Here is a 9,530-nt window from a genome sequence, read left to right as displayed (position 1 = left end):
CGAAACAAGGATTCCGAAGATATAAAGAATGCCGAAATCCGAGTCATAACGAAGAAGTTATGACCTGTCGAAGTTTTACGGCAAAACCGGCACGGCACCGGGAAGCGTAAATAGTGAATTTACGATAGAGCGAGATTTAGCCTTATCAATCTAAACAAAAGTTGTAGAATATGTTAAGATAAGAGCGTCAATAAAAAGAACGCCCAAATTTGACTTCGTATGAGGAAGTTATGATTTTTCTAAGATTCGGCTTAGCAGTGCACGACCCGAAACTCGAATTTTAGTTCGAGCGGTTTTTGGCTTACGCGACCTGAATGAGAGTTGAAGGTCTCATTAATAGGAACTCAACGGTAAAAATATGGACGAAAACGGAGTTTGTATGAAGGAGTTACGAATTCTTCGCGGTCATTTAACAGTCTAAACTCCTCCTACTGTTAAATTTGAGATCGGTCAAGATTTAGCCGACGGAGTCTAAACGAAAGTTGTAGATCTTGATTTTACCTACGCGTGGATATAAAGAACGTCAAAAACGGAGCTCGTATGCGAGAGTTATGATTTTTCTAAGTTCGAAGGCTAACACGCGATAGGGGTGACGTGGCACCACCCAGAATTTGACACGTGGCACCACCAGAAAGCCGCCACATGGACCAACTCGGCGAGTAGGTGTCCCCTACTCGGCGAGTACATCAGATATTTTCACTATAAATAGGATGCGAGGGTTCAGGGTTTATTTGCTCATTTCTTCTCATCTTTGTGCCGAAGCTCTGCATTTTTACCCCCGAAGCCACCCCAAAGCCCCGGTATCATACTCTAGCCCCGAGGCAAGTCCCGAAATCCCGAAGATCCCGAGAAGTGCGGTTCCCGAGTCGAAGCTCTGCCCGCGAGAAGTTCGATTTTTGTGAAGATCTTCCAGATCTGCTGTGGATTACTACTTCTATAAGCCGTAGTGTTGTCGGATCATCTTCTGATCAGGTGAGTGTGTAGTTATTTTCTTTCTAATACAATAATACGAAGTATTTTATATAAAAATACGTGCTATGTGTATATATTTGGTTGTGTTATGTGTGAATGTGTATTCACTCTCTTCTATCTTATAGATCTGCTTATTTCTTTGTGAGATATGTGTTATGTGTGTGTGTGCCTCATCTGTTATGTGATATATGTGTTGATTAAAGCATGCTATACAGGTTTTCTTTAAACTATGTATACAAATGTATATTTTTATCTACTAATATGTTGGGTAGAACATGGGTAGACAGTTGGTGTGTAATAAACAGATGAGAGGCCTCGTTGTTGTTTGATTGAGTCATCTAGCGGAGTTTAGATGACGACCACTGGCTATTCTAGACAGTCTTGTGGAAACATTAGCAGGTTCGCCACCTGTACTCCATCCCCCTCATGGTTTCCTTATTTGACTTATATTGCTGAGGTACCCCCGAAGCATGTGTTGTCGCCCCGATGAAATATTCTTAGACTAGGTCCCTTATGTTAGTTGTTTTAGGGACATTAAAGTGAGAATAACGGGAATGGGTAATTGGGTTATTGTTGGTTGGTGAAAATTAAATATGATATTTATTGTGGGTTGAAAACCCTATATGCTCACCAGGCTCCCAAGCCTGACCCTCTCAGTTTTAAATTGTATTACAGGAAGTGGCGGAAGGGCATGAGATGGATGAACCATCAAGTTGTTTTGTTTACAAGTCTGCATATGTTTATATTTGTTATATGACTTGTAATGTATTCGTTTATGCTTATTGTTCTGTATCGGAACATGACACCCCGAGTTTTGATTATAATGAAAATACATTTCTTTTATGAAATGCTTCGGTAAACAATGTTTTATCATGTTTTGTTTTTGGGAACGAATTCCGCAACTCTTTCAAATCAAAAGGATTTACTCTGAAAATATTTAAAAGCATAAATGAAAATCGGTCTTTTCTGGCCGAGATTTTGGGGATGTCACAAAAGCTTATGAACTCACCAACTTAATTGTTGACACTTTTTCAAAACTACTTGTATTCTCAGGAATTCAGTGAAACAGGAAATCAACAGCGTTTTGAGGATGGGACGATAAATCGTCAAACAGTTCATTTTGTCATCATGATGTAATTAATTTGAATCATGTAAACATATGTTTTGGTGTAACTTTTTCAATTATATTTATGATTGGTTGTATTTACTTTGAGCACTATCATACTCGTTGTTGTGATACTATACATGAAGTCCTCCACCCCCGGACGTTTCCGCCATCCTTGGTTTGGGGGAGTGACAAATTTGATCCGTAAAGACCAAAAATAAGTGCCACATCGCATCACTAAATAAATAATCGTCTTCAGAAGTCTTCAAAAATCAAAACTCAAACAATAATAACCAAATCCGGATGATATTCTCTCCCTATTTATGATAACCAATGACCGGATATCAAAAATCAACAAATCATCGGATGGAGAGTGCCGGATACCAAGAGCTAAGATAAGCTCTGTAACGCCCCGTTCCTAAGAGTACCTAACTGTGAGTCCCCGGGATTTAAGAGAAATGATATTTTGGTCATCTTGTGGGAAAAGTGGAAATTGAGGGACACGTATGAAATTTGGGGACTCGCTGAGTACGCCCAGCGTAAGGCGTATATGGACGCGGGTGCAAGGCTGAGTACGCCCAACGTACTAGAGGTACGCCCAGCATACTCTCAGAGTTCTAAAACCCTAAATTTAGGGTCAGCCGCTATATAAGGAACATGTTGGCGCATACCCTAGCCTCCTTAAGCTCACCCTTAACCTCAGAAACCCTAGAAACCCGTATTCCCTCCATTGGTGGGTGTGTTTGGCCTTGGAAAGCTCATTTTGGCAAAAGAAAAGCTAGAAGAAGAAAGGAGAAGTTGTCAAAGAAGGAAAGGATCGATTGGAGCTTGTAGATCTGAAGAGATGTCATCCTTTGGAGCTTATTGGAGGTATAAAGCTTCTTGCTTGCCATTTATTTTGCATAGATCTAAGTGTTTTGAAGTTTTAGCATCTTTCTTGTCCCAAAGTTCTCATCTTGATTCATGCTTGGTGTTGGCCGAGATTATCTGTCCTTTCAGACCTTTGGAGAGGTCTTGAGTGAGAAAAATGAGGTCCCAAGGGCTGTAGTTGTTCCATGTGTGAGATATATAGGTCTTAATGGATTAAGACCTTAGATTAAGAGCTTTTGGACGTCCCAAGTGATAAAGTTTGAGACTTTATGAATCTTAGGCGTATTTAGCCTAGGGATCTGAAGTTTGGGCTTAAGAGCTTAAGCCATTAAGAGGTTATAAGGACTTTATGAGTAGCGAAGTTACGCCCCGCGTAACATGGTTGTACGCCCCGTGTAGCGGGTCAGGGCCCTAATCCTCAGTTGCGTTTTAGTGTGTACGCCCCGCGTACCAAGGAGGGTACGCCCTGCGTACTCCCCCTGATTGGACCTTAATATTGGGCCTTAGAGTTTGGGCCGTTTGTGGGTAGTTGGTTTATGGGCCAAGTCTGGAAATATTGGATAGAGTGTTTTGGGCCCAATTATTGTTATGGACCTTGGATCTAGGCCCATTTGGTGTGGTGGGCCCAATTTGGTAAATTGGGCCAATATTGGACTTTGTATAAGATTTGGACTTTGGCCTTCGCCCAATAAGTGGATGTATGCTTGGCCTAATGTTTATTTTGTTATGATGGCTAGTTCGGGATTTGCTTTGAGTTGGTGATTCGAGAATCTGCTCTCCAGTTCAGAGTTTCGGCAGTGCAAGGTGAGTTATCCTCACTATATCGACAGGGTCTAAGGCACCAAGGCCGACCCTTTTCCGGATTGAGATCCGGGTATTTGTTGTTATGTTATTGCTTTGATATGTTTGCATCCTGGTAGCTAGGATGGTATATGTTAGAGACCTGGTTATGGTCGGTTCCCTGATATTTAGGGTGATGCTATGCTAGTGACCGGTTGGGTCGGTATCATGGTTAGGATGATGATATGTTATGTGATCTGTTTGATCGACTTGTTGACTGTGAATTCTTATATGATTGTATGTTTATGTGCACATGGTTGTTTGGACTGATAATACGAAGCCTCCCACCTTTGATGGAGTTCAGGACCCGATTGTTGCTATGAGATGGTTATCGGATGTGGAGGGGTGTTTCTTCACGTGTTCATGCCCTGCTGATGAGAGGGTGAGGTGTGCTCTGAACCTGTTGAGGCTCGGGGTGAAGGATTGGTGGAGATTGACCACGGGGTCATATTTGGATGCGCAGAGCGCTGCGGTTTAATGGGATCAGTTCAGAGAGACGTTCAGCACTCGTTATGTTCCGCGAGTTGAGAGAGAGAGATTGGCTCAGGAGTTCCTTGAGCTGAAGCAGGGTTCGGAGTCGGTGACTGAGATCACCAGGATGTTCACAGAGAGGGCGATGTTCTGCCCTGAGTTCGCTTCGGAGCAGGCTCAGATATCTCGATATCTGAGCATGCTCAAGAGGGATATCAGACAGTTTGTGTCTACACAGAGGTGCGAGACTTTGTTGGAGTTGCAGGAGGCCGCCAGGCGCCGTGAGTTAGAGATTGAGTTGCAGTTGCGTGAGTTGAGGTAGGCTCCGGTGCAGTCGCAGCCGGCGCCAAAACGGTCCAAGACCGTTGATTCTAGAGTGGGAGATCTGAGTAGCCACACTTGTGGGAAGTGTGGGAGGAGTTACACCGGAGTTTGTAGGTCCGGTGGTGCATGCCGCAAGTGCGGAAAGGAGGGGCACTATGCGAGGGATTGTCGACAGTCAGCGCCAGTTCGGGATTGGAGGATTTGTTATCATTGTCATCAGGTTGGACATTTGAGGGTCAGCTGTCCACAACTCGCTGCAGGCTCCAGCACCGGCCACTTTAAGGATTACGAGTGGAGGTCAGGGTGGAGCGGAGCCCCCAACGGCTCAGGGTCGTGCTTTTCAGCTTACAATAGAGGAGGTCAGAGCAGTGCCGGATGCAGCCGCGGGTATGTTTCTTTCTTGATGTCTTGTTTATCTTGTGATTCTGTGGAGTATTATGTATCTGCTAGTCTTATTGTGTGGTTTTCGGTGTGGTATTCATTGTTCTTTGAGGGTTATGGTATGGTTATGGGTTAGCGTTGGGAATTTCATTGGTTATCATTCATGGGGGTTATTAGTGGAAATCCAGCGTCTGATTTGAGGGATGGTTAGCATCCGCATTCTGAGGAGTGGTTAGCTGCAAATTGAGTTTTTTTCGAGCTCGGGTTAATCAGTGTTGATATGTGATTTTGTGAAGGTTGTTAGTGCTAGTGGGAATCAGTCCGCGTGTAAGTGTTGGTTTTGTGCAGGGTTGTTTTGGGAGGTCGGTGATAGCGACCGGTGGTTGATAGTCAGTGCCCTAAGTGGGGGAGAATTGGAAAATTCTCCGGAAGATCGATGAGCATGTGAGGTTGTTTAGCTATTGGGATTCAGCAGTGTTTTGTCAGCCAAGAGCGTAGGCTGGTATGAGTAAGTGACAGGCATGCGGGGCGGGATACAGACCAAGGGTATTTGATTGTGGAGGGCCTGGGTTTAGGCCGGGATCGAGTTTGTATGATGGAGATAGAGTTCGGAACCCCTAGAGGGCTAGAACAGTATGCATGGGAGGATTTCCCAGAGAGATAACTCAGAGTGATGAATGCTAGTTGAGCGGTCCGGATAGACTGAAGGCCGGTAGGCGTACCAGTCAGGCCGAAGGCTCGGAGAACGGTCCAGCCAGACTGAAGGCCCTGTAGGGCGGCCCAGATTGGCTGAAGGTTCTGAGAGTTTTCCAGATTGGCTGAAGGCCTGGTAAGGCGATCCAGTGATGCTGAAGACTCTGCAGGTATTGTTAGATCGGTTCGAGGAAGTGGATTGAGTATGTCGCGATATGTTAGCATTGGAAGGTCTGGCCCCGGGTATTGATCTCGATTAGTGGAGATGGTGCATGGACTCGAGAGTCCTTGCGAGCAGATTCAGAGCATGTGTGTTGCATGGATAGCGGTTATGCTATAAGGGAGTAGTGTAGCATCGGGCGAGCACCGTGGCACTTGTCGTAGTGACGAGGCGGCCAAGTGGATTTCCTTAGTAAGGAAAGAGAGAGGAATGTAGTGCCGAGAGGGAGTGTAAGTTCACGAAAGTGAAAGCAGCAGCGCAGAGTTATGATTGGAGTGGTCAAATTATGGTCATTGAGCAGCATGATTGCGGCAGTGGTATGGGATCACATCCGGAATGGATGTCTGCTGAGGTCGCGGAAGGGATTCCGCGGGAGTAGAGCCGAGAGGCTCGGAAGGGGTGCAGGGATGGGGTCTTAGATTCCCAGTTTGATTCTGATCAAGGAATTGTGTATGTAGTGGCGATTCATCCTGGGGGATGTTTGGAGGTGTCGTCAGTGTGACGGGTTTTCCTAACCCGAGGGTGTTAGAGCTAGTGTAGCATGTGCGTGCGATTGCAAGAGGAGAACTCATGGGAGTTGCTCTGAGGCTGAAGAATGTGTTGTTCTGTCAGAATGGGATGGTTAAAGTTGGACCCGGATCGGGAACCCGGTGGTTTAGGGTTATATCTAGCTCGTAAGAGCCAAGTGATTGTTGTGATCAGGATCGAGGAAGTGCCATTGAGTGGTACTCGGTTAATAAGTGTGGAGCCTGATAGGTGTGGTTATCAGAGGGTGAAGTCGGTGGCCGGCTTAAGGCGGTAGTCAGGACACCGCTAGAAAGGAGAAAGTAAGTTTCAGGTTTTGATGGTTGCGTCTTGAGGAACCTGGTTGGGTTAATGCCAGGTGGTGCGTGGCAGGAGAAGTTCTCGAGTAGAGATGCCGAAGGCTTCGAGGGCGAAGCCTAATTTAAGTGGGGGAGAATTGTAACGCCCCGTTCCTAAGAGTACCTAATTGTGAGTCCCCGGGATTTAAGAGAAATGATATTTTGGTCATCTTGTGGGAAAAGTGGAAATTGAGGGACACGTATGAAATTTGGGGACTCGCCGAGTACGCCCAACGAAAGCTGGGATTACGCCCAACGTAAGGCGTATATGGACGCGTGAGTGCAAGGCTGAGTACGCCCAACGTACTAGAGGTACACCCAGCGTACTCTCAGAGTTCTAAAACCCTAAATTTAGGGTCAGCCGCTATATAAGGAACATGTTGGTGCATACCCTAGCCTCCTTAAGCTCACCCTTAACCTCAGATACCCTAGAAACCCGTATTCCCTCCATTGTTGGGTGTGTTTGGCCTTGGAAAGCTCATTTTGGCAAAAGAAAAGCTAGAAGAAGAAAGGAGAAGTTTTCAAAGAAGGAAAGGATCGATTGGAGCTTGTAGATCTGAAGAGATATCATCCTTTGGAGCTTATTTGAGGTATAAAGCTTCTTGCTTGCCATTTATTTTGCATTGATCTAAGTGTTGTGAAGTTTTAGCATCTTTCTTGTCCTAAAGTTCTCATCTTGATTCATGCTTGGTGTTGGCCGAGATTATCTGTCCTTTCAGACCTTTGGAGAGGTCTTGAGTAAGAAAAATGAGGTCCCAAGGGATGTAGTTGTTCCATGTGTGAGATATATAGGTCTTAATGGATTAAGACCTTAGATTAAGAGCTTTTGGACGTCCCAAGTGATAAAGTTTGAGACTTTATGAATCTTAGGCGTATTTAGCCTAGGGATCTGAAGTTTGGGCTTAAGAGCTTAAGCCATTAAGAAGTTATAAGGACTTTATGAGTAGCGAAGTTATGCCCCGCGTAACATGGTTGTACGCCCCGCGTAGCGGGTCAGGGGCCCGATCCTCAGCTGCATTTTAGTGTGTATGCCCCGCGTACCAAGGAGGGTACGCCCAACGTACTCCCCCTGATTGGACCTTAATATTGGGCGTTAGAGTTTGGGCCGTTTGTGGGTAGTTGGTTTATGGGCCAAGTCTGGAAATATTGGATAGAGTGTTTTGGGCCCAATTATTGTTATGGACCTTGGATCTAGGCCCATTTGGTGAGGTGGGCCCAATTTGGTAAATTGGGCCAATATTGGACTTTGTATAAGATTTGGACTTTGGCCTTGGCCCGATAAGTGGATGTATGCTTGGCCTAATGTTTATTTTGTTATGATGGCTAGTTCGGGATTTGCTTTGAGTTGGTGATTCGAGAATCTGCTCTTCAGTTCAGAGTTTCGGCAGTGCAAGGTGAGTTATCCTCACTATATCGACAGGGTCTAAGGCACCAAGGCCGGCCCTTTTCCAGATTGAGATCCGGGTATTTGTTGTTATGTTATTGCTTTGATATGTTTGCATCCTGGTAGCTAGGATGGTATATGTTAGAGACCTGGTTAAGGTCGGTTCCCTGATATTTAGGGTGATGCTATGCTAGTGACCGGTTGGGTCGGTATCCTGGTTAGGATGATGATATGTTATGTGATCTGTTTGATCGACTTGTTGACTGTGAATTCTTATATGATTGTATGTTTATGTGCACATGGTTGTTTGGACTGATAATACGAAGCCTCCCACCTTTGATGGAGTTCAGGACCCGATTGTTGCTATGAGATGGTTATCGGATGTGGAGGGGTGTTTCTTCACGTGTTCATGCCCTGCTGATGAGAGGGTGAGGTGTGCTCTGAACCTGTTGAGGCTCGGGGCGAAGGATTGGTGGAGATTGACCACGGGGTCATATTTGGATGCGCAGAGCGCTGCGGTTTAATGGGATCAGTTCAGAGAGACGTTCAGCACTCGTTATGTTCCGCGAGTTGAGAGAGAGAGAGATTGGCTCAGGAGTTCCTTGAGCTGAAGCAGGGTTCGGAGTCGGTGACTGACATCACCAGGATGTTCACAGAGAGGGCGATGTTCTGCCCTGAGTTCGCTTCGGAGCAGGCTCAGATATCTCGATATCTGAGCATGCTCAAGAGGGATATCAGACAGTTTGTGTCTACGCAGAGGTGCGAGACTTTGTTGGAGTTGCAGGAGGCCGCCAGGCGCCGTGAGTTAGAGATTGAGTTGCAGTTGCATGAGTTGAGGTAGGCTCCGGTGCAGTCGCAGCCGGCGCCAAAACGATCCAAGACCGTTGATTCTAGAGTTGGAGATCTGAGTACCCACACTTGTGGGAAGTGTGGGAGGAGTTACACCGGAGTTTGTAGGTCCGGTGGTGCATGCCGCAAGTGCGGAAAGGAGGGGCACTATGTGAGGGATTGTCGACAGTCAGCGCCAGTTCGGGATTGGAGGATTAGTTATCATTGTCATCAGGTTGGACATTTGAGGGTCAACTGTCCACAGCTCGCTGCAGGCTCCAGCACCGGCCACTTTAAGGATTACGGGTGGAGGTCAGGGTGGAGCGGAGCCCCCAACGGCTCAGGGTCGTGCTTTTCAGCTTACAACAGAGGAGGTCAGAGCAGTGTCGGATGCAGCCGCGGGTATGTTTCTTTCTTGATGTCTTGTTTATCTTGTGATTCTGTGGAGTATTGTGTATCTGCTAGTCTTATTGTGTGGTTTTCGGTGTGGTATTCGTTGTTCTTTGAGGGTTATGGTATGGTTATGGGTTAGCGTTGGGAATTTCATTGGTTATCATTCATGGGGGTTGTTAGTGGAAA

Source organism: Lactuca sativa, chromosome 7, assembly GCF_002870075.4.
Source record: "Lactuca sativa cultivar Salinas chromosome 7, Lsat_Salinas_v11, whole genome shotgun sequence".
Lineage (NCBI taxonomy): Eukaryota > Viridiplantae > Streptophyta > Magnoliopsida > Asterales > Asteraceae > Lactuca > Lactuca sativa.
This window is presented reverse-complemented; position numbering follows the sequence as displayed.